The sequence below is a fragment of the Hemitrygon akajei genome, chromosome 10, assembly GCF_048418815.1.
Source record: "Hemitrygon akajei chromosome 10, sHemAka1.3, whole genome shotgun sequence".
Taxonomy (NCBI): Eukaryota; Metazoa; Chordata; class Chondrichthyes; order Myliobatiformes; family Dasyatidae; genus Hemitrygon; species Hemitrygon akajei.
Genome location: NC_133133.1, coordinates 29,710,609 through 29,738,292, shown reverse-complemented (window position 1 = coordinate 29,738,292; position 27,684 = coordinate 29,710,609).

Below are 27,684 nucleotides of genomic sequence, written 5' to 3'. Positions count from 1 at the left end.
CTGCTGCAAGCAACACAGGAAACAATAGGGACAGGGAGTTTACTGTTTCCATATCTTGTCTCTGGACTTTATTTATTTGCTTGCAAGAGCCCAAATCTTTTACCTCAGCCCTGGCAAAATTTCACAGCAAAGCCTCACTCCCCCACTATTCCAACAGATCACAAAGATCTGCAGTGCGCAATCTGCAATGGGATCATGGCATAATGAATCTTAAAACCAAGCAAGGTTTTGTGGGTCAACATGGTACAACTAAAGCTGCGGGGTATTTCTTTTAACAGAATAATTCCAGGATTTTATTTTGCTTCTTGGTGGATTTGAATCCAGCCTTGAATAGACGCTCTGCAATTACTTTCTGCTTTTCCTTTCTCTTTGAACCATGAAACTGCTAAATGGAGGATTTCCGTATGAATCTGATAACAGCTAAATTCAATTATTTTGATGAGATGGTGCTCATCTCCCTCAGAAAATATTGCATTTGAATTATTCATTCACTTAGTGTTTTGTTTCTTTAGTTATAATTAAGAACTATTTCTGGTGGTTAATGGCAGCAAAATAGAACCTGGCAAATTAGCCTTGCAGAATTTACAGTTGCCTGTTACTCGCTTTCATTCCATTGTCTGTGATAACGATAAACGGTTTCAATAATTCATTTTATAGTATGATATGGTTTGCTTGACAATCAGTGCAATTTTTTAATATTGTAAAAGCCTACATTGCTGCACATTTTTATATTTGAAGCAATTGGGGGTGGGGTGGGGGGTGAGGAAATTTGCACTGAGGTGCCGGGGTGTTGCACGTGACACCAGATGGTTTCTCGTACATCATTGCATCACTACTTCTAATTGGAAACCTGTATGATGCCCTCTTATTAGGAAAAGATGATATGAGCTTGTCAGCTGTTCTCTGAGATACTTCTCTGTTGGCAAGTTTCAAAAGCTTGTACACCACTTCAGTAAATAGGGAATAAAAGCAAATCATCTGATGCTTTATGAATGATAAAGACAGAGGATTATTGATGATGGCGATGGTGAACTTTGGGTCGAGGGTGTTGTCCTTTTGAACTCTGGTTGAAGGGAGTGTAGGCTGGGGGATGACCTCTGACCTTTGATGACCATTTTCCACAGTGTGCTAGGTGGGGCTGCAGCATATCCTGTTAAATACAGCTTGGAAGTGAAAGGCAGCCTTTTTTTAATCTCCCTTTCCTGAGACTCATTTCTTATATTCACTGCTTATTCAAAAAGAGAATGACAATGAAGCCTAAATGTTCTGTCAGGACCAGAACGGAGTTCTTAAGTGCTGGCTGTTGGTGAGAATTCATTTTTCTTTTCAATTGCTCTTCATTGACTTTTTCGTCAATTTATTGATGATCACGAGAGGCTCGAGAGAATTGTGCTTAAATTGGCTAGGTTAGTCTTGGTTTTTAATGTAAAACAGGACATCTCTCTGCAATTTTCCAGAACTGATAGCACTGCAGCTCATTTGATTGCTTCTCTAACTCTGGTCGCCAGCATCACAGCTGGGCTCTCTCACTGTGATGCTTCGAGCTACTTAGTGTCACACGGAGTGAAATGAAATGCTGGCCGCTGACAGCTTTGATGGTGGGGGCCTCAGGAAAATGTCCGAAAGTTCAACGTAAATTTATTATCGAAGTACATATATGTCACCAACTATTACCCTGAGATTTATTTTCTTGCAGGGATTCACAGCAGAACAAAGAAATACAATGGAATCAATGAAAAACTACGCAGAAACACGGACAAGCAGCCAATGTGCAAAATAAGGCAAACTATGCAAATATTTTTTAAAAATCAAATAATAATAAAATAAATACTGTAAATAAGTAAGTTGCAATGACCTTGAAAGTGAGTCCGTAGGTTGCGTACCACGATCAGTTCAGTGGTGTTGTGTGGTACCTAGGAGCATTAGCTGTTCCCGGCTTTTAGCGAAGATGCTGACAAAATATCCCTTGTTAAAATTCACTTCACAGTTTATGGGAACTTGATTTATGTAAACTGCCAACCATCGTCTTACATTGCAACAGTGACTGCACTTCAAAAATATTCAAACCATTCCTGAATAACATAAGGCTGTGAAAAGCTCTGTATAAATGCAAGTTCTTCTTTTCCAATTAGTTCCCGTTGATCTGTTGAAATTGATAAACGCACCTGCTTTATGTGGAAGATACCAAAATACTGAGAAATTCTGGTTTAACAGGTTGGCGTGGCACTATTTAAATTAATCTAATTTCTCATCCTTGCAGGATTTTTTTTTGGATATGGTTGGTGAAACTAAAATGCTTTTACTGCATTTTCCTATGGACCACAAATCACATGTAATCCCAGAGGACTGAGGCCATACTATTCAACACAAGAAAATGTATAAATAACAGGAGCTTTGCTGTGGTTGTTTAAGTTGTCAGCAAATATCTGCAGTTGGGTATCAATTACCGCTGTCAACCAATTTTGTGGTTTAATTCTTAAAGCTGGTCTTCAGGGTGTTAGAAATAAGCCAAACCAAAAAATCACAGAAGTCAATACATGAGCTTCACAATTACAGCATGAAACGATAGAGGTGAATGAAAAAATATCTAAGAAGTGGCATGGCAGAATAACAGTTACTGTAATTTTACTGCTGTGCCTGTGACTGGGTTCATTTCCCCCGTTGTCCATAAGGAGTTTGTATGCTCTTCCTGTCATCGTGTGGGCTCCAATTTCCTTCCACAGTCCAAAGGTATATGGGTTGGAAGGTTAATTGGTCACATGTGTGTAATTAGGAGGTGCAGGCTCGTTGGGCCAGAAAGGGCTGTATCTCTAAGTAAATAAAAAGATAACAGTCTAGAAATTAATTCACATACCTCTGAAAAACTGACATTGCATTGTGGAAACTGCTTAACCCAGACTATGGCAACTTGTCTTTTGGTTCTGCATATCTCTGCATCTGTTTCAAAACTTATCCCTTCAATTCTTGACAGGGTTTTTTTTCTGCCTAACACTTCTTACTAGCACTGAATGACTCCAACAGTAACTTCCCTGAATGATTCCAGGAAAATGTTCTTTCTAATTTGTAATGACCTGTGTGCACAAAATTCTTGTGCCGTACAATCTTTCGTCCAGTGACAACAACATGTGTACACTGAATTTTTAAGTGGAAGTAAACCTTAAGCTACTCTAAGTATAATAAACAACCTAGTCCAATTTGTTGTTCATTGTTTAAAAGAAATAAAAGAATACACATCAATGAATGTTAATTCTCATGTACTATATGACAGCATGTAATAATACAGTATCAATCTTTTAATATGCCAACAAGGTAGAGGGTGACGACCTTATGTGCGCAGTTTAAATTCCTTTGCGTGCTAGTAGCAAAATATGTGTTTGTTCATGTGTACGTGCACACATCAGAGGGAATGTTGCTCCAAGAATAGCACAACACTGAAACTTTATTTGCTACGACACACAAAATTCTGGAGGACCTCAGCAAATCAGCAGTCCTGAAGAAGGGTCTCAGCCTGAAATCTCAGCTGTCTATTCATTTCCATAGATGCTGCCTGACCTGCTGAGTTCCTTCAGCATACTGTGTGAGTTGATTTGGATTTCCAGCATCTGCAGGCTTTCTTGTGTTTTTTATTTGCTATCAGAGTCTGATAAAGTGTTGTAATTTACATTCTGTTTTAATAACTCTGTTCTCCCTGAAACCTTGGGGCTTAAGGGATCAAAAAGTGAACTCACTGGGATTTCTGACCTCTTACAAATTTGCATAAATGCCTCATCTGCTTTGTTCCCGTAGGTCAGGTTTATGATCGATCTCGATTTGATAGCCTCAGGGTTAGTCCTGCCTGCTGTTGAAAAGCACTGTTTGCTATTCACTGCTGCAATAGGCTCCATTCTCAAGGAGAGAAAGATATAAATACCTTTACTTCAAACCATGCAGAGAGGGCATGGACATTTTTCTACACTTCACCTGCGAGTCTGTGGGGTCATCTACTGTATCCAGTGCTCCTGGTGTGGCCTCCTGTAGACTGGTGAGACCCGATGTAGATTAGCAGACCGCTTTGCCGAGCACCTACTCCCCATCCACCAGAAAGTGGGATCTCCCAGTAGCCACGCATTTCAATTCTCCTCCACATTCCCATTCTGACATGTCAGGCTATTGCCTCCTCTACTATCATGATGAGGCCACACTCAGGTTGGAGGAGCAACACCTTATATTCCATCTGGGTAGCCTCCAACCTGATGGCATGAACATCAATTTCTCCAATTTCCAGTGATTTCCACCTGCCCCCCCCCCCCTTCACTATTCTCCATTCCTGTTTCCCTCTCTCACCCTACCTCTTTACCTGCCTATCACCTCCCTCTGGAGCTTCTCCTCCTTCCCTTTCTTCCATGGTTTTCTATCCTCTCCAATCAGATTCCCTCTTCTTCACCCCTTCTTCTCTTTCACCAATCAACTTCCCAGCTCTTTACTTCACCACCTCCCCCTCTCCTGGTCACCTATCTCCTACCTCCTTGAACTTCTTCCTCCCTTCCCTTCACCTTTTTATTCTGACCTCATGTTTCTTTCCAATCATGAAGAAGGATCTTGGCCCAAAACGTTGACCGCTCTTTTCCATAGATGCTGCCTGACCTGCTGAGTTCCTCCAGCATTTTGTGTGTGTTGCATTCTTCTACATTGCATCCTACCCCTATGGCGACATCTCTGGCAATCCATACTGGAAGTATTTAGCTTGGCTCTCTTGCTAAAAACAGCACATGCAGGTTCTTGAGTAACATTTGCAAAATGCTGGAGGAACTCAGCAGGTCAGACATAATCTATGGAAATGAATGGACGTTTTGGGTTGAGACCCTTCATCACTACTGGAAAGGAAGGGGGAAGATGCCAATTTAAGAAGGTGGAGGGAGGAGAAGAAGGACAAGTGAGAAGGTGATAGGGCAAAGGGGAAATGAAGTAAGAAGCTGGGAGGTGATAGGTGGAAAAGGTAAATGGCTGGAGAAGAAGGAATTTGATAGGAGAGGAGAGTGGACCATGGGAGGAAGGGAAGGAGGAGGGGCATCAGTGGGAGGTGATAGGCAGGTGAGGTAAGAGGCAGAAGAAGGAAGGGGAGGGGTGAGAGGAGAGGGAGAAATAACTGGAAGTTGGAGAAATCAAACCTCATGCCATCAGGTTGGAGGCTGTTTGGACAGAATATGAGGTTTTGCTTCACCAACCTGAGAGTGGGCTCATTGTGGAGGAAGAGGAGGCAATGGGCTGTCATGTTGCCATGGTAACATAGCAGTTAATGCTATGCTGTACAGTAGGGGACCCAACCTGAAGTCCACAGACCCCTTGGTTAATGGTAGAGGTCTATGGCATAAAAAAAAGGTTGGCCACCCCTGTATTACAGCCTGGGGCATACTGGAGTTCATAGTTCAGAGTTCAATTCCTGTGCTGTTCTGTGAGGGTTCTCTGTACACTCTACCTGTGGGCCTTGTCTGGCTCCTCCAGTTTCCTCCCACATTTCAAAGAGGTACTGGCTACTTTAATTGGTCAGTGTAAATTGCCCTCTAATTAGTTTAGGGCTTAATCAGGTTTGTTGGAGGGTTCCTGGGTTGGTGTGGCCTGGAGGATCAGAAGAGACTATTCCATTCTGAATTGATAAATAAATAAACAAATACATGCATAAATAATAGATTTCAGGATGGGAATGGGGATAGGAATTAAAATAGTTGGTCACTGGGAAATCTTGCATTTTATGTGTAGAGCAGAGGTGCTCGACGAAACTGTCCCCCAATCTACATCAGGTCTCACCAATGTAGAGAAGGCCACATTAGGAGCTCCAGATACAATAGATAACCCAACAGATTCGCGAGGGGAAATGTTGCCTCACCTGGAAGAACTGTTTGGGGCCCTGACTGGAAGTGAGAAAGGAGGTGATTGGGCAAGTATAGCACTTCTGCCACTTCCAGGGATAAATGCCAGGAGGAAGGTTAGTGGGGAGGGTTGAGTGGACAGGTGAACCACAGCGGGTGCGATCCATGTGTAAAGTGGAGAGTGGGGTGGGGAGAGGAGGTAGAAATTGGGTCCCGTTGAAGTTGGTGGAAATAGTGGAGAATGATGCGATGGATGCGGAGGCTCATGGGGCGGTAGGTGAGGACAAGAGGAACTCTATCCCTGTTAAGGCAGTGGGAAGATCGGGTGAGTGTGGATGTCCGGAGAGGAGATGTGGATGAGGGTAACATTTGTGGTGGAGGAAGGGAAACGCCATTCTTTGCTAAAGGAGGACACCTCTGATGTCCCAGAAAGGAAAGCCTCATCCTGGGAAAGATGTGGCAGAGACAGAGGAACTAAGAAAAAAAATAGCATTTTTGCAGGGGACAGAGTGGGAAAAGGTACAACTAAGACAGCTGTGGGAATTGGTAAGTTCATAAATTGGTGCTCATTTGTGCCATAATTAATAGATTTTTCACAACAGAATATATTATCTTGAAAGGTGTCTTTGCAACTGCATTCAGATGGAGAAGAAGAAAAGTGATGTCAAGATTTATCAGGTACTAAAATCTCAGCAATCATCTGCTACATCAAAGCTGTCAACACTCCATTTCACAAAGGTACACAAATCTCTCCTCTTTTCACACTGAATGTCTCACCTTATACAGAAATGCTTGATCCAGTTGTGTGAGGCACTTCTAATTTAGCTTGCACTGCTCAAAGCCTCAAGGACAAAATACAGTTAATCTGCTTTAAACCTACATAATAAATATTCTGAATTCCAGGTATTAACTCAGATGACACAATTGATAGGGAAGGATGGCAGCGTGTGTCAGCTTTGAAGGAATGGAGATGTGGCAAGGCAGCAAATGAGAATTCAGAAAACGTGGAGCATTGGAACAGCAGCAGAGAAGGCACAGGAGCTAAGACAAAACAGGCTAGCTGAGGAATGGTGAATCTTTCAGTGTACGTATGAAGTAGGAGGTATCAGTGTTATCAGGAAGGTCGAAGTGATACTGCATCATCAATACTGTGATCTGTTGCACTCTATGTCATCACCTCATTCAATCCCTCTGTCTTTCTGCCTCCTGCCACCAATCACTTAATTAGGAACCCTTCCTCCACTCCACTAAGAACTAATCACCTGACTTACCCCTAAAAGCCTCCTCGCATGAAACTAATCACCTGACCCAATATTCCCTTGTTATGTTTATCTACTCAAAACTCAATAACAAAGATTAATAAAGAAAGAACAATATTCCCATTCTCTATGTCTAGAAACCAATCAACTGACCTAATCTTTTCTGCCTCTCTGCCTCTGGGCAGTAATCTTATCCAATCTCTCTGCCCATTCTCCTCTCGGCACTGATAGCAGACCCAAACACGCCTTTTCATCTCATCTGACCCGAACACCTTCCCTTCCCTGCCTCCAAGCACAGATCACTTGACCCAGTCAAGGTTCTTTCAATGCACTCACATGTGTGGTGTGCAACATGAGGCATAAAGACTTTTCTTTTCGAATCTATTTCTGAATCCTTTATCAGGAAACACATCTCTGATCAGTAAATTGGCTAAGTGTCGTGCTGAAATTCTGCTGAACATCATGGGCATGCTATGTAGGTGCTAAAACATATGGAGACGCTTTTAGTCTGCACCCAGCACATCCTCGGATTGAGTTGGATGTTAATGCAGAAGTACTTCACTGTATGTTTTAATCTACATGAGATTAATAAATAAATCTAATCTAGTCTAACTTAATATAAATTATAGCTGCTAAGCATTCTACCGTCTTCTGAAATTCTGTTCCATTGACTTCAGAGCAACTAAATTACAGTGCTCTTTATCGCTCAGCATATTTTTCAAAGCTGTTTGCTTACTATTATCAGTTTTGTTGTGTGTAAGATACATAATCTTTCAGCACTTTCTCCAGATAGTTACTATTCAGTTGGGGACTTGGTCAATGCTGGCAGACCAACTCATTCTAAGAACTGGAAATGATTTGCAGGCTGGCTACAGTTGTTAGGCTTGTGCTCCCAACAATGAACTCAACCTATCATGTTAACTAATCTAAAGAGGAGCCTGAGGCTATCCTCGTCTGGCATCCATTCACTAATATTTCCAGAAGAGGGCTGTTGCAGGAAGCACGGATTGTAAGGTCAATTGAGTATATAGGTGCAGATATCAAACTTGTTTGTGTCCCCAAACCAGGCCATCTCTGATTTACCAACACCTGATTTACAACCACCCAAATGTATGCACAAGCTCCCATGATATTATTAGTTTTGCCACGGTAGCGTTTCAGTGAGTGCATCACAGCTCGGAGTGCGGAGTTCTGTTCCAATGCTGTTCTGTAAGGGGTCTCTGTATGTCCTCCCTGTGGAATGCGTGGGCTTTCTTGGAGTCCTCTGGTTTCCTCCCACAGTCCAAAGACCTACTGGGTAGGTTAACTAGTCATTGTAAATTGTCCCATCATCAGGTTGGGATTAACCAGGTTAAAAAAAAACAAATTATGCCAACGGCAAAAAGCAAGTGAACAACACGCAGAGAATCATATCAAACATCAGACCAGGAGTCCTGTCGTATTAGGTTTAGTTCAGAACAGTCATGGACCAGAGATTTCTATGAACTGGTGGGGATGTTATACATTTTAAATGAGGCACTGAGAAAAGCCTTGAATCTTTTCCTCTGTCAAACTCTTGCTGTGGTGGAGCGTGGAATGGCGTGCTTTTGGAGAGCCTGGTGTTAGGTATGTAAGTGACGTGGTCTGCTCGACAGAGCTGATCGAGTGTAATTAGTCATTGAAGTGAGGAGAGTACACTGACATTGAATTGCTTGTCATCCAAGGTGATACGAAGGATTTCACAGATATATAGATGGTGCTACCTCTCTAGTTCATAATTTAAACACACAGGAGGGTTACTGGGGAGCAGCAACCCAGTGCCAGCGCTGAAGTCTTGATCTCAAACATTCTCTTCCTAGGCCAGCTAAAGGCTGTTGTGGCACAATGAAGTCAATGGTGTCTGGCTTCATTAACATGTAGCTCCTAAAATATTGATACATGGAAACATAGAAAACATACAGCACAATACAGGCCCTTTGGCCCACAAAGCTGTGCGGAACATGTCCCTACCTTAGGACTACCTAGGCTTTACCCATAGCCCTCTATTTTTCTAAGCTCCATGTAGCCATCCAGGAGTCTCTTAAAAGGCCCTATCACTTCCGCCCCCACCACCGCCGCCAGCAGCCCATTCCACGCACTCACCACTCTCTGCGTGAAAAACTTACCCCTCACATCTCCTCTGTACCTACTTCCAAGTACCTTAAAACTATGTGCTCTCATGCTAGCCATTTCAGTCCTAGAGAAAAGCCTCTGACTATCCACACGATCATTATCTTGTACACATCTATCAGGTCACCTCTCATCCTCCGTTGCTCCAAGGAGAAAAGGCCGAGTTCACTCAACCTAAGGCATGCTCCCCAATCCTGGCAATATCCTTGTAAATCTCCTCTGCACCCTTTCTATGGCTTCCATGTCCTTCCTGTAGTGAGGCGACCAGAATTGAGCACAGTACTCCAAGTGGTGTCTGACCAAGGTCCTATATAGCTTTCCCATGATTGATGAAGGCCAATGCACCATATGCCTTCTTAACCACAAAGTCAACCTGCGTAGCAGCTTTGAGTGTCCTATGGACTCGGACCCCAAGATGCCTCTGATCCTCCACACTGTCAAGAGTCTTACCTTTAACACTATATTCTGCCATCATATTTGACCTACCAAAATGAACCACCTCACACTTATCTGGGTTGAACTCCATCTGCCACTTCTCAGCCCAGTTTTGCATCCTATCAATGTCCCGTTGTAACCTCTAACAGCCCTCCACAATATCCAAAACACCCCCAACCTTTCTGTCATCAGCAAATTTACTAACCCATCCCTCCACTTCCTCATCCAGGTCATTTAAAAAGATCACAAAGAGTAAGGGTCCCAGAACTGATCCCTGAGGCACACCACCGGTCACCAATCTCCATGCAGAATATGACCCGTCTACAACCACACTTTGCCTTCTGTAGGCAAGCCAGTTCTGGATCCACAAAGCAATGTCCCCTTGGATCCCATGCCTCCTTACTTTCTCAAAAAGCCTTGCATGGGGTACCTTATCAAATGCCTTGCTAAAATCCATATACACTACATCTACAGCTCTACTTTCATCAATGTATTTCGTCACATCCTCAAAAAATTCAATCAGGCTCGTAAGGCACGACTTGCCTTTGACAAAGCCATGCCAACTAGTCCTAATCATATTATGCATCTCCAAATGTTCATAAATCCTGCCTCTCATGATCTTCTCCATCAACTTACCCACCACTGAAGGAAGACTCACTTACTGGTCCATGTTTTCCAGGGTCTTGTTGATACTTCAGACTCAGATTCATTTATGTACATTGAAACTACAATGAAATGCATCAGCAAACACGAGGAAATCTGCAGATGCTGGAAATTCAAACAACAACACACATAAAATGCTGGTGGAACACAGCAGGCTAGGCAGCATCTATAGGGTGAAGTGATGTCGACGTTTCGGGCCGAGACCCTTCGTCAGGACTAACCGAAAGGAAAGATAGTAAGAGATTTGAAAGTAGTGGGGGGAGGGGGAAATGCGAAATGATAGGAGAGGACTGGAGGGGGTGGGATGAAGCTAAGAGCTGGAAAGGTGATTGGCGAAAGTGATACAGAGCTGGAGAAGGGAAAGGATCATGGGACAGGAGGCCTCAGGAGAAAGAAAGGAGTGGGGGGAGCACTGGAGGGAGATGGAGAACAGGCAAACAACTAAATATGTCAGGGATGGGGTAAGAAGGGGAGGAGGGGCATTAACGGAAGTTAGAGAAGTCAATGTTCAAAATGAAATGAAATGCATCATTTGCTTTAACCACTGACACAACTTAAGGACATGCAGAGGACAAGCCTGCAGATGGTGCCGCACATTCTAGCACGCACATAGCAGAAAAGCACAGAACACAACAAGCAACAGCACAACACATACAAAATGCTGGAGGAACACAGCAGGCCAGGCAGCATCTATGGGAAATAGTACAGTCAACATTTCGGGCTAAAACCCTTTGGCAGGATGAGAAAAGTACAGTCGTCATTTTGGACTGAAGCTCTTCGGCAGGAAGGTTTTGGCCTGAAACATCGACTGTACTTTTTTTCCATAGATGCTGCCTGACCTTCTGAGTTCCTCCAGCATTTTGTGTGTGTTGCTTGGATTTCCAAGCATCTGCAGATTTTCTCTTGTACGCAACAACACAACAGCAACAAAACACGCTTATACCTCCACACAGTCCTCCAACCCCCGTGACAGGCTGTCTCTGGCCACTGCCCAGCAGCCTCCAGTAGAGCTGCGTGAATTTGCAGACATTACACCTTTGACTTCATCAGCGATTTGCTGTCAGAGATGGGTTTTGTACAGATTGGTCCTCTACAGATTGGTAGAGGACATATGATTTGCAGACATTGCATGCAGGACCCATTCTCTTGTATGCTTCAATAAATGAGTCAGGTTGGACTTGTGGCTCTGGTTCTGAATGTGTACATACTCAAGCATTGTCAGCCCACAGCAGTTCAATGGCTGAACTTGCTTGTAGAGTGAAGAATGGCGTGTTTCTGCCTCGTCCAATAGACAACCCACAGGAAGAACTCAGTGTGTTGAGCAAAATCTGTGAGGGGAATGGAATTGTCAGTGTTTTGGGTCTGAACTCATCACTAGTCTTCCAGCAGATTGTGTTTTGCTCTATATTTCAGTTTCTCCGGTCTCCTGTGTTCCCATTTGTCTTGTAGTTTAAATCTATTAGAATGAAAAATCTTTTGAAGGTGAGGTGCAGCATTGTAGCAAAAAAGGTTGAGAGAAGTATTGGGGTGATTTTGTACCCTTCCTTGTTTGACTACAGTCTGCACCGAGACTGGGCTTGTTGTGGATCTTTCGGTTAAGATCTAGGCTTAACCTAGGTGGAAGATGCTGCTGCAGTACCAGCAGGTGGCAATGTGTCACCACAGACTCTCCATTTCCCCAGCAACGTCAGCTTTGTCCAGGTAGGTTATTAAACAATTTTGTATACTTATAAATATTGCATCCTGACACTTGAATAACAGCTGATTTGCAGACATGTTGGTTGCCAACTTGATTATAATATTTGCACAAAACCTTTGATGCTTCTGAAATTGCATTTACTGACAGTTTATGCTTATTTAGAATTTCACTGAGATGACTTTAACAACTTAATCTAAACCATGTGCTAATCTTTATTCATTGTTTAGTTACTTATACATGAAAAATAACATATAATTCTACAGGATCCCTATCTAATTTTCATTTCATAATTCTTCAGGTCCGTGGCAATATACTTATAGATAAGATGACAAGTTGTTTTTTGTTACACTTGACTTATCCATTGATTGTGGAATTATAATGACTCTACCACATCTTCCATTTAAAAATATTGTTATAATACAAGATTTAACTAGTGGTTGGACCTTGAATTTTGGGAAACCCATGGCATGATACAGCATTGTAACAGAGCTGAGTCATTGACAGATCTTTCCAATCCTTTATAACTACTCCCCATTTCCATAGGCTACCTTTTCCCTGCACCTCTGCAAATATTCCTCCTTTTGGTATTTATCTAATTCCTTTGACAAATTTTTATTCCATCTTCTTCCATGATCCTTTCAGGTAGTCCCTTCAAGATCACAAGGGCTTGAAGTGCAAGTTTTTTGTCTTGTATTACCATTGATTATTTGCCAATTAATTTAATGTCAGTTTCAGAAGCAGAGTCGGAATGGGAAACATAGAAATATAGAAACACAGAAGACCTACAGCACAATTCAGGCCCTTCGGCCCACAAAGCTGTGCCAAACACGTCCTTACCTTAGGAAAGATTCCATCATATCCGCCTCCGCTACCGTCGCTGGCAGCCCACTCCACGCACTCACCACTCTCTGCGTAAATAACCTACCCCTGACATCTCCTCTGAACCTACTTCCCAAGAACCTTAAAACTGTGCCCTCTTGTGCTAGCCATTTCAGCCCTGGGAAAAAGACTGACGATCCACACGATCAATGCCTGTCATCATCTCATACATCTCTATCAGGTCACCTCTCATCTGCCGTCGCTCCAAGGAAAAAAGGCCGAGTTCACTCAACCTATTCTCATAAGGCATGCTCCCCAATCCAGGCATGTCCTTGTAAATCTCCTCTGCACCCTTTCTATGGCTTCCACATCTTTCCTGTAGTGAGGCGACAAGAACTGAGCACAGTACTCTAAGTGGGGTCTGACCAGGGTCCTATATAGCTGCAATATTACCTCTCGGCTCCTAAATTCAATTCCACGATTGATGAAGGCCAATGCACCGTATGCTTTCTTAACCACAGAGTAAACCTGCGCAGCAGCTTTGAGTGTCCTATGGACTCAAACCCCAAGATCCCTCTGATCCTCTACACTGCCAAGAGCCTTACTATTAATACAATATTCTGCCATCATATGTGACCTACCAAAATGAACCATCTCACAATTTTCTGGGTTGAACTCCATCTGCCACTTCTCAGCCCAGTTTTGCATCCTATCAATGTCCCACTGTAACCTCTGACAGCCCTCCACACTATCCACAACACTGCCAACATATCTGTCATCAGCAAATTTACTAACCCATCCTTCCACTTCTTCATCCAGGTCATTTATAAAAATCATGAAGAGAGTGGTCTCAGAACAGATCCCTGAGGCACACCACTGGTCACCAACCTCCACGCAGAATATGACCCGTCTACAACCACACTTTGCCTTCTGTAGGCAAGACAGTTCCAGATCCACAAAGCAATGTCCCCTTGGATCCCATATCTTCTTACTTTCTCAATAAGCCTTGCATGGGGTCCTTATCAAATGCCTTGCTGAAATCCATATACACTGCATGTACTGCTCTTCCTTCATCAAAGTGTTTAGTTACATCCTCAAAAATCAGGCTCATTTGCCTTTGGCAAAGCCATGCTGACTATTCCTAATCATATTATACCTGTCTAAATGTTCATAAATTCTGCTTCTCAGGATCTTCTCCATCAACTTACCAACCACTGAAGTAAGACTCACTGGTCTATAATTTCCTGGCTATCTCTACTTGCTTTCTTGAATAATGAAACAACATCTGCAACCCTCCAATCCTTGGGAACCTCTCCCGTCCCCATTGATGATGCAAAGATCATTGCCAGAGGCTCAGCAATCTCCTCCCTCACCTTCCACAGTAGCCTGGGGTACATCTCATCCGGTCCCGGTGACTGATCCAACTTGAGAACTGATTGTGGTTTAATGCCAATTATAAAACACTAGAAACCAACAATTATCAAGAGAGCCCCTCATCTTCATCCCCTAACCCTAACTCTAACCTCCTCAACCCTCTAACTTATGCATCCCCTCGTCCTCCAGCCTCCATCCCCTAACCCTAACCTCCACACCCTTCTTCATTCCAGCCTTCTCCCTATGGGAACAGTTCCACCCTATTACTCTGCCAAAAGCCATCATTATTTTGACTTCCTCAATTGGATAATCTATTTATCTTCAATGGATAGCAATTCTGTGCTTTTCCATTTCTGGGACATTTCCTCTGAAGTCTTCCCTGTACTCTCTATATCTTTCCACAGAGTGTGGTGTCCAGAACTGCCCACAATCCTCCAGCCAAGATTCAAGCAGCATTTTATAATGGTCTGGGATAACATCTATTCTGTTATACATTCTGCCTCCATTTATGAAATCTTACATCCTTTACATCATCATAAAACTTCAAAAATTTATGTGTATCCAAAAATTTGTTCATTCATCTTTTAAAATTGTTTCTCTTTCTTTTAAACAAAATATTAATCTTTTTGTGTAGCGCCTTATTGGTGATGGGTCTGCTCATTTCACCAGTATGTCTGTCTCTCCGGAGTGTTTCTTATTGTCCTTATGATTTATTGCATTCTTGACGTGTATGTCATCTGTAAAATTTGAAATTATGTCCTGTACATTCATATTCAAGTCATTAATTTTATTAACAAGTACAACAGCTGTAAAAAGACAGTCCTAGGCTATGGTCTTATCATTCACCTACTGCCTCTCTTTTTTCTTTTCATGAAACCCTTTTAACCCCTTAGTCTTCAATATCGCTACTGTCATGATCAAGTGCCTATAAAAAGTTTATCTACAGCATGTCCTCATCAATTATCTCCAGCACTTTGTGTGCAACTCACCTATGTTACTGCCTTCAATAAGTGTATGATGCTTTGATTTATTGACCAAAATATTACCAAATGACAATTAAATTTCTCCCACGTTACCATTACTAAATGATTTATATTGTATGTGTTAAACTGAAGGGCCTTTAGCTACTTCCATTTTCTTGGACAGTGGTGTAACAATTTTTATCACCATAATATGTAACAGTCTGTGGCTACAACCTCTCATTACTTCCTCAGCAGCTTAGGATTCATTTCATACAAATAAAGGACTTGTCTGTGCAGTGTTCTTCCAAGCCTTTAAATACCTCTTTCTCTTTTTATATATTTTTATCCTATAAAATTAATTTATTTCCTTCTTCTTTATTGAGATACTGATAAATGATAATTCTACATATTGTACTGCCACGTATTGTCACGGATCATGTCCACAACATTTTGGAGAGGGAGGGGGAGCAGCCAGATGTCTTGGTACATATTGGTACCAATGATATAGGAAGGAAAAGCAAAGAGGACCTGATAAAAGAATTTAGAGGGTTAGGTGGAAAGCTGAGAAACAGAACCTCTGGGTAGTAATTTCTGGATTGCTGCCCCGTGCCATGCGCTAGTGAGGATAGAAACAGGATGATTTGGCAGATAAATGCGTGGCTGAGAAGTTAGTGCAGGGGGCAGGGCTCCAGGTTCTTGGATCACTGGGGTCTCTTCTGGGGGGAGGTATGACCTGTTCAAAAGTGACGGGTTGCACCTGAACCTCAGGGAAACCAATATTCTTATGTCCAGGTTTGTTTGAGCTGTTGGGGAAGGTTTAACCTAATTTGGCAGGGGGGTGGGAACCGGAATGAAGGGACTCAGGATAGGACAGATGGTAAAAATGCAAAGGTAGCGTGCAGTCAGACTGTCAGGAAGGGCAGGCAGAAGATAGAACACAACTTCAGCCAGCAGGGTGAGTGTCAGTGCATTAGGAATTCCAAATCAAAAAGGGTAGCAAGTAGAGTACTCACAGCGTTATATCTCAATGCATGGAGTATAAGAAATAAGGTGGATGATCTTGTTACACTTTTACAGATTGTCGGGTATGATGTTACGGCCCTCACTGATCTGTGGCCAAAGGATGGTTGTAGTTGGGAGCTGAATATCCAAGGTTACGCATTGTATCAGAGGAATAGGAAAGTTGGCAGAGTAAGTGGTGCGGCTCTGTTGTCAAAGAATGGCATCAAATCAGTAGAAAGATGTGACATAGGATCAGAAGGTGTTGAATCCATGTGGGTTGAGTTAAGAAACTACATGGGTAAAAGGACGCTGATGGTAATTACATACAGGCCTCCCAACAGTAGCTGGGATGTGGACCACAGATTACAATAGTTAGTAGAAAAGGCGTGTCAAAAGGCAACATTATGATAGTCATGTAAGTTTTCAACATGCAGGTCGGTCGGGAAAATTAGGTTGGAAATGGATCCAAGAGAGTGAATTTGTTGAATGCCTGCAAGATGGCTTTTTACAGAAGTTTGTCATTGAGCCTACTAAGCTATACTGGATTGGGTGTTATATAATGAACTGGAGGTGATTAGGGAGCTTAAGATAAAAGAACCCTTAGGAGACGGTGATCACAATGTGATTGAGTTCAACTTGAAATTTGACAGGGAGAAAGTGAAGTCTGATGTAGCAGTACTTCAGTGGCGTAAAGGAAATTACAGTGGAATGAGAGAGGAGTTGGCCAAAGTCAATTGGAAAGAGATGCTGGCAGGGATGACAGCAGAATAGCAATGGTGTGAGTTTCTGGGAAAAATGAGGAAGGTGCAGGATAGACGTATTCCAAAAACAAAGAAAAACTCCAATGGCAAAATAGTACAACCGTGGCTGACAAAGGAGTCAAAGCTAATGTAAAAGCAAAAGAGAGAGCTCTTTCAAATATGTAAAAAATAAAAGAGAGATGAGAGTGGATAAAGGACCGCTAGAAAATGAGGCTGGAGAAGTAATAATGGGGCCAAGGAGATGGCAGATGAACAAAATGTATATTTTGCATCAGTCTTCACTATGGAAGACACTAGCAGTGTGCTAGTATTTGAAGGATGTGAGGGAAGAGAAGCGAGTGCAGTTACTATTACAAGCTGCTCAAAAAGCTGAAAGACCTAATGGTATATAAGTCACCTGGGCCAGATGAACTGCACACTAGGGCTTGCAAATGATATGAAAATTGTTGGAGGTACAGGTAGTGTTGAGGAAACAGGTTGGTTACAGAAAGTCTTAGACAGATTAGGAGAATGGCAAGAGAACGGCAAATGAAATACAATATTGGAAAATGCATGGTACCCACTTTGGTAGTAAAAATAAATCTGCAGACTATTTTCTAAATGGGGAGAATATCCAAAAATCTGAGATGCCAAGGGACTTGGGAGTTCTTGAGAAGTACACCCTAAAGGTTAACTTGCAGGTAGAGTCGGTGATGAGGAACGCAAATGCCATGTTAGCATTCATTTCAAGAGGTCTAGAATACAAGAGCAAGGATGTAATGCTGAGCCTTTATAAGGAACTCATGAGGCCTTACCTTGAGAATTGTAAACAGTTTTGGGCTCCTTATCGAAGAAAAGATGTGCTGGCATTATGGAGGTTCACAAGGATGATTCCAGGAATGAAAGGGTTATCATACAAGGAATGTTTGATGGCTCTGGGTCTGTACTCACTGTAATTTAGAAGGATGAGGGGGGATCTCATTGAAATCTTTTGAATATTGAAAGAGTTAGACAGAGTAGATGTGGAAAGGATGTTTCCCATGGTGGGGGAGTCTGTGATAGAGGGATGTCCACTTAAAACAGATGCGGAGAAATTTCATTAGCCAGAGGGTGGTGAATTTGTGGAATTTATTACCACAGGCAGCTGTGGAGGCCAGGTTGTTGGGTGTGTTTAGGGCGAGGCTTGATAGGTTCTTAATTGGACATGGCATCAAAGGTTATGTGGAGAAGTCTGGGAAGTGGATCTGAGGAGGGGAAAAAGGATCAGATATGATTGAATGGTGGAGCAGACTTGATGGGCAAATGGCCTAATTTCTGCTTCTAAGACTTATGGTCTTATGGAAAATGTACAGCCACAACCAAATGAATCATTTGAATTTCTACTGCATTTGTAGACAATCTATATGGAACTTGTCACTCCAGATAGACAATGTTCAAGATTTAAGTTTATTTGTCACATATACATCACAAATATACAGTGAGATCTGAATGTTTGCATTAACAACACACACACACACACACACACACACACACACACACACACACACACACACACACACACACACACACACACACACACACACACACACACACACACACACACACACACACACACACACACACACACACACACACACACACACTTCTTTAACTCCAGTACCATACAGGCCTCCTGCTTCTAGCCATCCTCCAGCGGATTCAGACCCTGGACAGCAGACACAGAACTCAACTCATGAATGTAATGTGTGAGTAGTTCAGAAGGAAAGTGAAGAATACGTACTAGATAATCAGCTATATATACATACACATATATATTTCTAGGTCTGATATGACATGATGGAATCCGTTAGTCTCGCGAGACCATGGATCTGCGCCTTGCTCTCTCCAGGGCACAGGCCTGGGCAGGGTTGTATGGGAGAACAGCAGGTATGAGCATTATTCTTCTCCATTTACCTGCAGTAGTGTACAAATGATATGGTTAGTATTTGCTGAAATACTGTACATACCACTCACACATATCTTGCTTCTGGTAAGGTTCAGAAGAAAATATGGAGTTTATAAGGTAACCATGTAAATAGAGGAATGGACTGGTCAATAAATATTGCTCAGGACAATCCTGTACTGCATCATACAAGGAAGTACTTGATTTAACATTGTAACTACATGGAGTAGCTGATGTCCAACAATTGGTCTTCCGACCTGTTGACTGAGAAATGGCGGTTATCAGCTGCTCTGAGTAATGTCTATTTAACTTTTCCTGAAAGGTGGTGTGTGTGTGTGTGTGTGTGTGTGTGTGTGTGTGTGTGTGTGTGTGTGTGTGTGTGTGTGTGTGTGTGTGTGTGTGTGTGTGTGTGTGTGTGTGTGTGTGTGTGTGTGTGTGTGTGTGTGTGTGTGTGTAGATTTTTTTTTGGAAGGGAACATCATATAACAGTCCCATGGGCAAAAATTACTAATCAGAGATTGCTGTTCAGAATTGCATATGGAGACTGAACTCTTGGATGAAATATTGCAACTATCCAATAAAACATAATCATCATCTGTGTACAGGGAAAACATAAATTCTCTCAAGTTGGAGTAATGTTTGAACCAACATGCCAGTACTTGACTTGACAGCTACAGTGCTCTTGGGGGTGGGGGGGGGAGAGGCTGGGAACAGATGGGTTTGATACCCTCCAGTCTATTTGCTCTCCAGAATCAGGAACAGCAGCTGACAACAAATGACATTTGAAAAAGTGAGTACACTGTACAATGCAAACGAAATGGTATGACACATCCAGTGAAGAAGAGGATTATAAACATTTAATTTAGAGTATCTAGAAAACTAATACTGGCAATGGAAAAGATGATTAACTCAAAACAGGGTTTTGTCCCAATGATCTGAAGCATAGTCTTGCTGATGAGTCTCAGCTGAAACGTCGACTGTTCACTTTTTCCATAGATGCTGCCTGGCCTGCTGAGTTCCTCCAGCATTTTGTGTGTGTTGCTTGGATTTCCAGCATCTGCAGACTTTCTTTTGTCTGTCACAGTCTCAGACTGTCCGTTTTATGGGCAGACAATAAATGTGATGACAACTAAAATGCTCTTTGTTGATTTTCAGCTGGCTTCTGGATGTACTGGCAAATCAAGAGTCCGAGCTGCTCTCCCTGAATGAATAGTGTGGTTCATTCCCCCTAGCACCATCACAGATGACTCAATGTCATGTGGTTTTCCTGAAATGCAATCACCACCCAAAGTAATGCACTCAACTGTATTCAGGTGCAAATTGTGGTAGTCTTCCTTCTTCATTATGGGGACAGGCCAATAAATCCTGATCATAAAAGACTTCAACACTGATGGCAAAGTGGTGTATTTGTGAATTTAACTCATACTTTATACCAAAGTTATTCAGTAAAATAATGCCTAGGATTAAAAATAAAGTCTAAATAGGACTGTCAATTTTAATTAGACTTGGGAGAGACTTGGTGAAAACAACAGATCTGAGAAGATAAGACAGAGGAGATCATCAGAATCAGGTTTATTATCATTGGCATATGTCATGAGATTTGTTGTTTTGTGGCAGCAATACATACAATTGTTATAAGTTACATTAAGAAAAATATTTTAAAAATAAACGATGCAAAAAGAGAGCTAAATAGTGAGGTAGTGTCGATGTGTTTATGGACTGTTCAGAAACCTGATGATGAAGGGGAGGAAACTCTTCCTAACACGTTGGGTCTTCAGGCTGTACCTCCTCTCTGATGATTGTAATGAGAAGAGGTTGTAGAACATTCAACACTTATAGCACAGTCCAGGCCCTTCAGCCCACAATGTCCTGCCGACCTTTTAACCTTCTCTAATATCACTCTAACCCTTGCCTTCATTTTTATATCATCCATGTGCCCTTCTAAGAGTTTCTTAAATTCCCTTAATGTACATTTGTCCCTCGATATCCGCAGGGGATTGGTTCCTGGACACCCCCCGCTGATAGCAAAATCTGTGGTTGCTCAGATCTCTTATATAAAATGATGTAGTATTTGCATATAACCTATGCACATCCTCCTGTATACTTTAAATCATCTCTAGATTACTTATAATACCTAATACAATGTAAATGCTACATAAATAGTTGTTATACTGTATTGTTTAGGGAATAATGACAAGAAAAAAACAGTCCGTGCTCTTCTGGGAACGCTGATGCTGCCTCTGCATCAGCCGATGCCGATTCTCCCGTGGTCTTGAGGCTGCAGCGCTTTCCATAGCTAGCCAGCCATCCCTTACTAGCTTTAAACTCCTCTCTCTCGCTCTCCTCAACTCTCTCACAGTAGTGCTCATTGAGGCTAAGTAGCCAACGGATGAGACGCGAGGAAAACGAGTGCTGGAGAGAGACTGAGGATCTGTGAAATGGCGGGAGGCTACAGCAGGCTATGCCTACGCATCACTTCACTCACGTGGATTATGCGTATTGCTCGGCGTGCAGCAAATTCAAGTTTTGTTTTTTGGAACTTTCTGGAATATTTTTCTGAATATTTTCGATCCGCAGATGCAGAACCGCGGATATGGAGGGCTGACTGTATCTGCCTTTACCAGCAGGCTGGCAGGACGTTCCATGCACCCACCACTCTGTACGTAAAGAGCTTATCTCTGATACTCCCCTATACTTCCCTCCAATCACTTTAAAATTATGCCCCCTTGTATTAGCATTGTCATGTCCAGGATGGTGAGGATCCATTATGATGGATGCCGCCTTTTAAAGATGTCCTCGATAGTGGGAAGGCTAGAGTCCATGATAGAACTGGCTGAGTCTACAACACTCTGCAGCTTATTTTTGATCCTGTGCATTGGAGCCTCCATATCAAGCAGTTTTGCAGCCATTCAAAATGCTCTCTATGGTACATCTTTAGTGACATACCAAATCTCCTCAAACTCCAAATGAAGTATAGCCGCTGGTGTACCTTCTTCTTAGTTGGGTCAATATCTTTGACTCAGGATAGATCCTCTGGCAGCTGCCCACCCTTTCCACTGCTGGCTCTTTGATGAGGACTGGTATGCCTTTCCCTGATTTCTCCTTCCTGAAGTCCACAATCAATTCCTTGGCCTTACAGACATTGAATGCAACGTTATTGTTGTGGCACCACTCAACCTAATTGATCCATCTCCCTCCTGAAAACCTCCTCTTCACCATCTGAAATTCTGCCAACAACAGAGGTGCCATTGGTGAATTTGTAGATAGTGTTTGTGCTGCGTCTAGGCACACGGTCATGACTGTGGAGACGGTGGAGCAACGTGTGTCGAAGGTCAGCAAGGAGGAGATGGGAACTGACTGTAGTCTCTTGATGAGGAGGTCAAAAATCCAGTTGCAGAGGGAGGTACAGAGGTGAAGGTTTTGAAGCTCGTTGATCAGTAATGACGGGATGATAATGTTGAAAGCTGTAAACAGCTGCCTGACAGGTATTGTTGTTGTCCAGGTACTCCAAATCAGAGTGGGGAGCCAGTGAAACTGCATCCCCCGTAGACCGGTCGTGACATAGGCAGACTGTAGTGGGTCCAGGTGCTTGGTCAGGTGGGGGCTTAATATAGGAAATAATAATAGGAGGTAAGAAATAAAGTCAGACTAAAGCAAAAATATAGGGTAATGTAATGGGGGAAATGTCATTTATAAAATATAAATATAAAAAAGCTGAGAAAATGAAAAGAGAGATTAAAGTTACATTAAACTATTCAAAACAACTGAAGTTAGGTTGGAATTGGGGGCAAAAATCTCCAAGGAGGAAAAATAAATAAAATTCAAGATTGTTCCATGTCATTTCCAGTACACAGATGTAAAGGAGAATGAAATGATTCTTACTTTGGATCTGATGCAGCACAAAAAAAAACACAATAAGATAACAAATACAGTAACAAAAAAACACAATAAATACCTAAGATAGCTTTCATTTTGTACGTACTCAGATTGATTTCATGTCCTTAAAGCGATGCTAGGCACTGAAGTGTCTGTACATAAGACGACTCTGACAGAAATGATAAAGTAGTGATGGGGGGGGGGGGTGTTGATCAGCTTTACTGCTTGGGGGAAGTAACCTTTTTAGAGCCTGGTGGCCCTGGTGTAGATGCTATGTAGCCTCCTCCCTGATGAGAGTGGGACAAACTGACCATGAGCAGGGTGGGTGGGATCCTTCATGATGTTACTGGCATTTTCCCAGCATTATAGCATAAGGGACAGGAATGAGAAATAACTGACTAAGGACGTAAATAAGATAAATAGTAAAAATGAGCACGGGGTCGGGGGGCTGCTCCGCTGATTAGATACAACTAAAAAGCTCTGGGAGAAGGGAAAGAACTGAAGCTTAGAAATAGAAATCTATAGGAGATGTGCTAACTGGGCCATAATTCAGACCAGCTAATAGAGCATAATGTAAGCAGATCCAAGAAAGGAATAAAGGACACAAAATAATGTTCAGGATAGATCTTAAAGCAATGATAACACAAAACAAATTTGGGGGATGACAGCTGTATTGAGTTGTTCTTCAATCTCGACAATTTATTTGCAAGCGTTTCGTCACCACATGAGGTGACGTCAATGGTGCATTGTTAATTTGTCAACATGATGCAGCAAAAGGAGGGTGAAAGAGTGAAAAGATTGCCGACAGATATGGAGACTGCAGGAGGAGGTCTGGGGAAGAGTTAGTGAATTAGGGAAACTGAGGTACACAAGAATGAAAAGGTGAGAGAATTGGGGTGAGGTGGGACTGAAGAAAAATGTGTTACAAGCTTGTGTATGTTTGTGTCCATAAGAATGCGTGTTTCTGGTCAGGATAGTTACTGCACTGTGTAGATACATTTTTACAAACAGACCAACAGCCCTTCATAGAAGAACACTTCACTGACACACAACGCCGATTGTAGGACCAGTTTATGTGAAATCCTTTCAACATGTATTAAAATAAGTGACCAAGTTAACATTATGACTGCTTTAGATGAGCTGTCTCTAAGCATCTTCTATCGCTTTAAAGTATTACCAGGTACAAGTTCGTGTCTATGATTACAAGAGCCTTTTCGTTTCTATAGAAACTAGCCATAGCAACAGAATAGCAAAATCACTAAACAGGCCTTGTGCTTCACTTTCAGGAGGAAAGCATCATTCATAGAACATAGAATAGGACAGCATGTATGAGTCCTTCAGCCCACCCAGGCTGTGCTATCCGATATAAAACTACTTCATGATCAATCTAACTCTTCCCTCCTACACAGCTCATAACTCCCATTTTTCCTATATCCATATGCCTATCTAAGAGTTTCCTGATAACAATAGATATCTCTATTGTATCAGCCTCTACTACCACCTCCAGCAGTGTGTTCCAGATACATCCCACACTGTGTAAAAAAAAAATGTTTCTCTTGTTAACTTCCCTCCACTCAGCTTAAATTGATGTCCTCTGGTACTGGCCATTGCCACCCTGGGAAAAAGACGCTGTCTGTCCCTCTATCTATGCTTCTCATGATCTTATACACCTCTATCATGTTTCGCTCCAAAGAGAAAAGTCCTAGCACACTCAGCCTTTCCTCATGAGACATGTTCTTTAATCTAGGCAGCATCCTGCTAAATCTTCTCTGTACCCTCTCTAAAGTTTCCACATCCTTCCCATAATGAGGTGACCAGAACTGAGTACAATACTCCAAGTGTAGTCTAGCCAGGTTCTATCGAGATAATGAAGGACAAAACATCATCTTAATCACCTTATCAACTTGCGTGACAGCGTTGAAGGACCTATAGACTTGGAGTGTAAGTTCCCTCTGTTCCTCCACACTGCTAAGCATCTTGCCATTAACCTTGTACTCCTCCTTTAAGTTTGGTCTTCCAAAGTGGATCACTTCACACTTTTCCACATGGAACTCTATTTGCCATTTCTCCGCTCAACTCTGCATCCTGCCTATAGCCCTTTGTAAACTAAGGCAACCACCTACATTATCCACAACACCATCAACCTTGTGTAATCGGCACACTTACTAAACCACCCATCCACTTCCTCATCCAAGTCATTTATAAAAATCACAGAGAATAGGGATCCCAGGACAGATTCCTGTAGAATACTACTAGCCAGTTGGATCCGGTGGATTGAACCACATTTATTGCAGTGGTGATCCATGAAGTAACTATAACAAAATCTTTGGAGTTTTAATGTCTTTCATGCTCCACAATAAAATTAACTTCAAAATTTTCAGTTAACACCAGTTATTTCTCATCCATTTTAAGCACGAAAAAAAATGGAAATGTAGCCATTTCCAGGCAATGTGCATTGCGGTGACCTCTTCTACCCTAAACACAGACACGAGCTTCCTTTAAATAGTTAAATAACAAGTACTTGTGTATCAGGAGAGGGGGACAGTGTTAGCTCTTGCACATAATTAAAAGTTAGGCTGCTGGCATTGACTAAACCTTTGTCCTTCCAGACCCTGTGAAATTAGGAGAGGGAAACAGAGGAATATATGGTGTTTGGAGCAGAGTGCAGAGTGCCAGTGGGAGATTCCTGTGGGTTAAGTTGTGATATTATTAAGACCTGCTCAGATTCCACACTGGCTATGTGCTTAACTGTGTAAAGGCTGACACCTTGAGTTCCACTCTGATACTCTGGGATTGCCACTAAAGTGGTCATAGGCATTTTACACAAAGACCATTTAAGTTTTAGCCACAGAAATCGGTTTGTTGGCTTGCAAGCAATACCTCACTCTCAGCTGACTGAGAGTTGTGACTCACAGAAAAATGCTCATTCTGCCTAATGCATAGTAAATGTTACTTACTAATGTGCCAGGATATCGGACTATTATCTCGAGACTTGTACCATTGATCTGGGCATGAATTTGATTCACATAATGGTAGCTGGAGAACTGAAACTTAGGTATTGAATACATGCAGAGTTAAAAGCTTACATAACTAATGGTGATCATAAAGTGTACAGTCATAACAATCCATCTGTTTCAGCAATTTCTATCGAAAGAGAAAATCTACTGCCCCAATCACATCTGTGATTCCAGTGTGGTTGATCCTAACTGCCCGAATACTCCAAGTAGGTCCACACTTGGAGTATTGATTTCAGTTCTGGTCACCCTGCTATATGGAGGATGTGATCAAAATGGAAAGTGTGCAAAAATGATTTACAAGCATGTTGCCAGGACTCGAAGAGTTGAGTTAGACAAGCTGGGCCTTTACCCCTTGGAGCATGGGAGACAGAGAAATGGTCTCATCGAGGCGTATAAAAAGCATGAGTGGCATAGATAGGGTGAGTGGTCTATTTTCAAAGGTTGGGAAATCAAAAACCAGAGGCATAAGGGTTAAGGTTAGAGGTGAAGAGTTTAACAAGAATCTAAGGAACATTCTTTTGTACACAGTGATGGTCAATACTTGGAATCATCTGACAAAAAGTTGAGGCAGATACATTTAAGAAATATGTGGACAGATGGATCGATGACAAGAGTTTAGAGCAAGTGTTCCCAAGCTGGGGTCCGTGGACCCCTGGTTACTGGTAGGGTCCAAGGTTGGGAACCCCTGGTTTAGAGGGATAATGGGACAAGTATTGGAAAATGGGATTAGCTCGAATATACACCTTGGTCAGCATGGGCGAATACGGGTTGAAAGGCCTTTTGCTGTGCTGTACAATTCCATGACTCTGACGTTCATAGCAAGCCACTCACTTTAGGTTCAATTAAGAACGGAGAGTTATTAGAATTGTTTTGATCTTTTAGCCGGACTCAGGCGAACCCCACTTTCCATTACTTGGCCCAGATCTCCTGCTGCCATCGTGTAATTCAGATTCATGCCACTCACCCTGTATGAGCCTCATGGTGTTATATACCTTTATGATATCACCTCTCAGTTTCATATGCTCCAGGGAGTAAAAGCCGCAGCCCGCTTAACTTTCCTCTCTCATCAAATTGAATTTACGTTTTTCCTCTGATCTTCATCCTCTAGTTATTCTTGTCTAGAAATGCTGCATTAACAGCAATAAATATAAATTTTAATCCATACCTGGAAATTCTCTCCCACTGTTGTATATTAAAAAGAGAGAAATGTACACCTTGGGGTACATCTTTGATTTGGCGCTGTGAGTACTATCCGTTCGCTTTGAACTAAAAAAAGCTAGTTGACATTTTAAGTATTTTAAATTGCATCCACCCAAGAGCCAGTGTATAGTTTTTATCATGTTGCAGAGAGAAAGCTTGAAGCATTTTGACTGCACACCCATTGATATTTTTCAATCTGTACAAATGTTCAATGTTAAGATGCCAGTTCACAACCTTCTTCTCAAGGACAGTTAGGGAACAGGAAGAGAGCCATTTTTACCTGAGACAATTACCCTCAGTACAAATGGGAAATCAGTGGCAAAGACAAAAGTAAAAGGATTGTTATTCTCAGACTCACAAAAGAAATGAAGCCACTTGATTTTTTTCCCCTTTTCATGTTGTGTGCAGAGTACATATTTCCTAAAAATTGGTGGGAAAGGGCAGACAAACGGCTTAAATAAATCAGATGCAGACTGGCTATACTCAGTTGCATTCTCTTGAAGTTTTCATCTACATTGTTACTGTTTAGTAGAAATGTTGGGAACAAATCTGTGCACAGACTGGGCAACCTTACCTGAAAAAAGGGTATAGTAGCAATGGAGGCAGTCCACAGGCGATTAATTCACCAGACTGATTCCTGGATCGTAAGGCTGTCTAGTCAAGGTAGGTTAGACAGCCTGGATCCATATTCCTTAGAGTTTT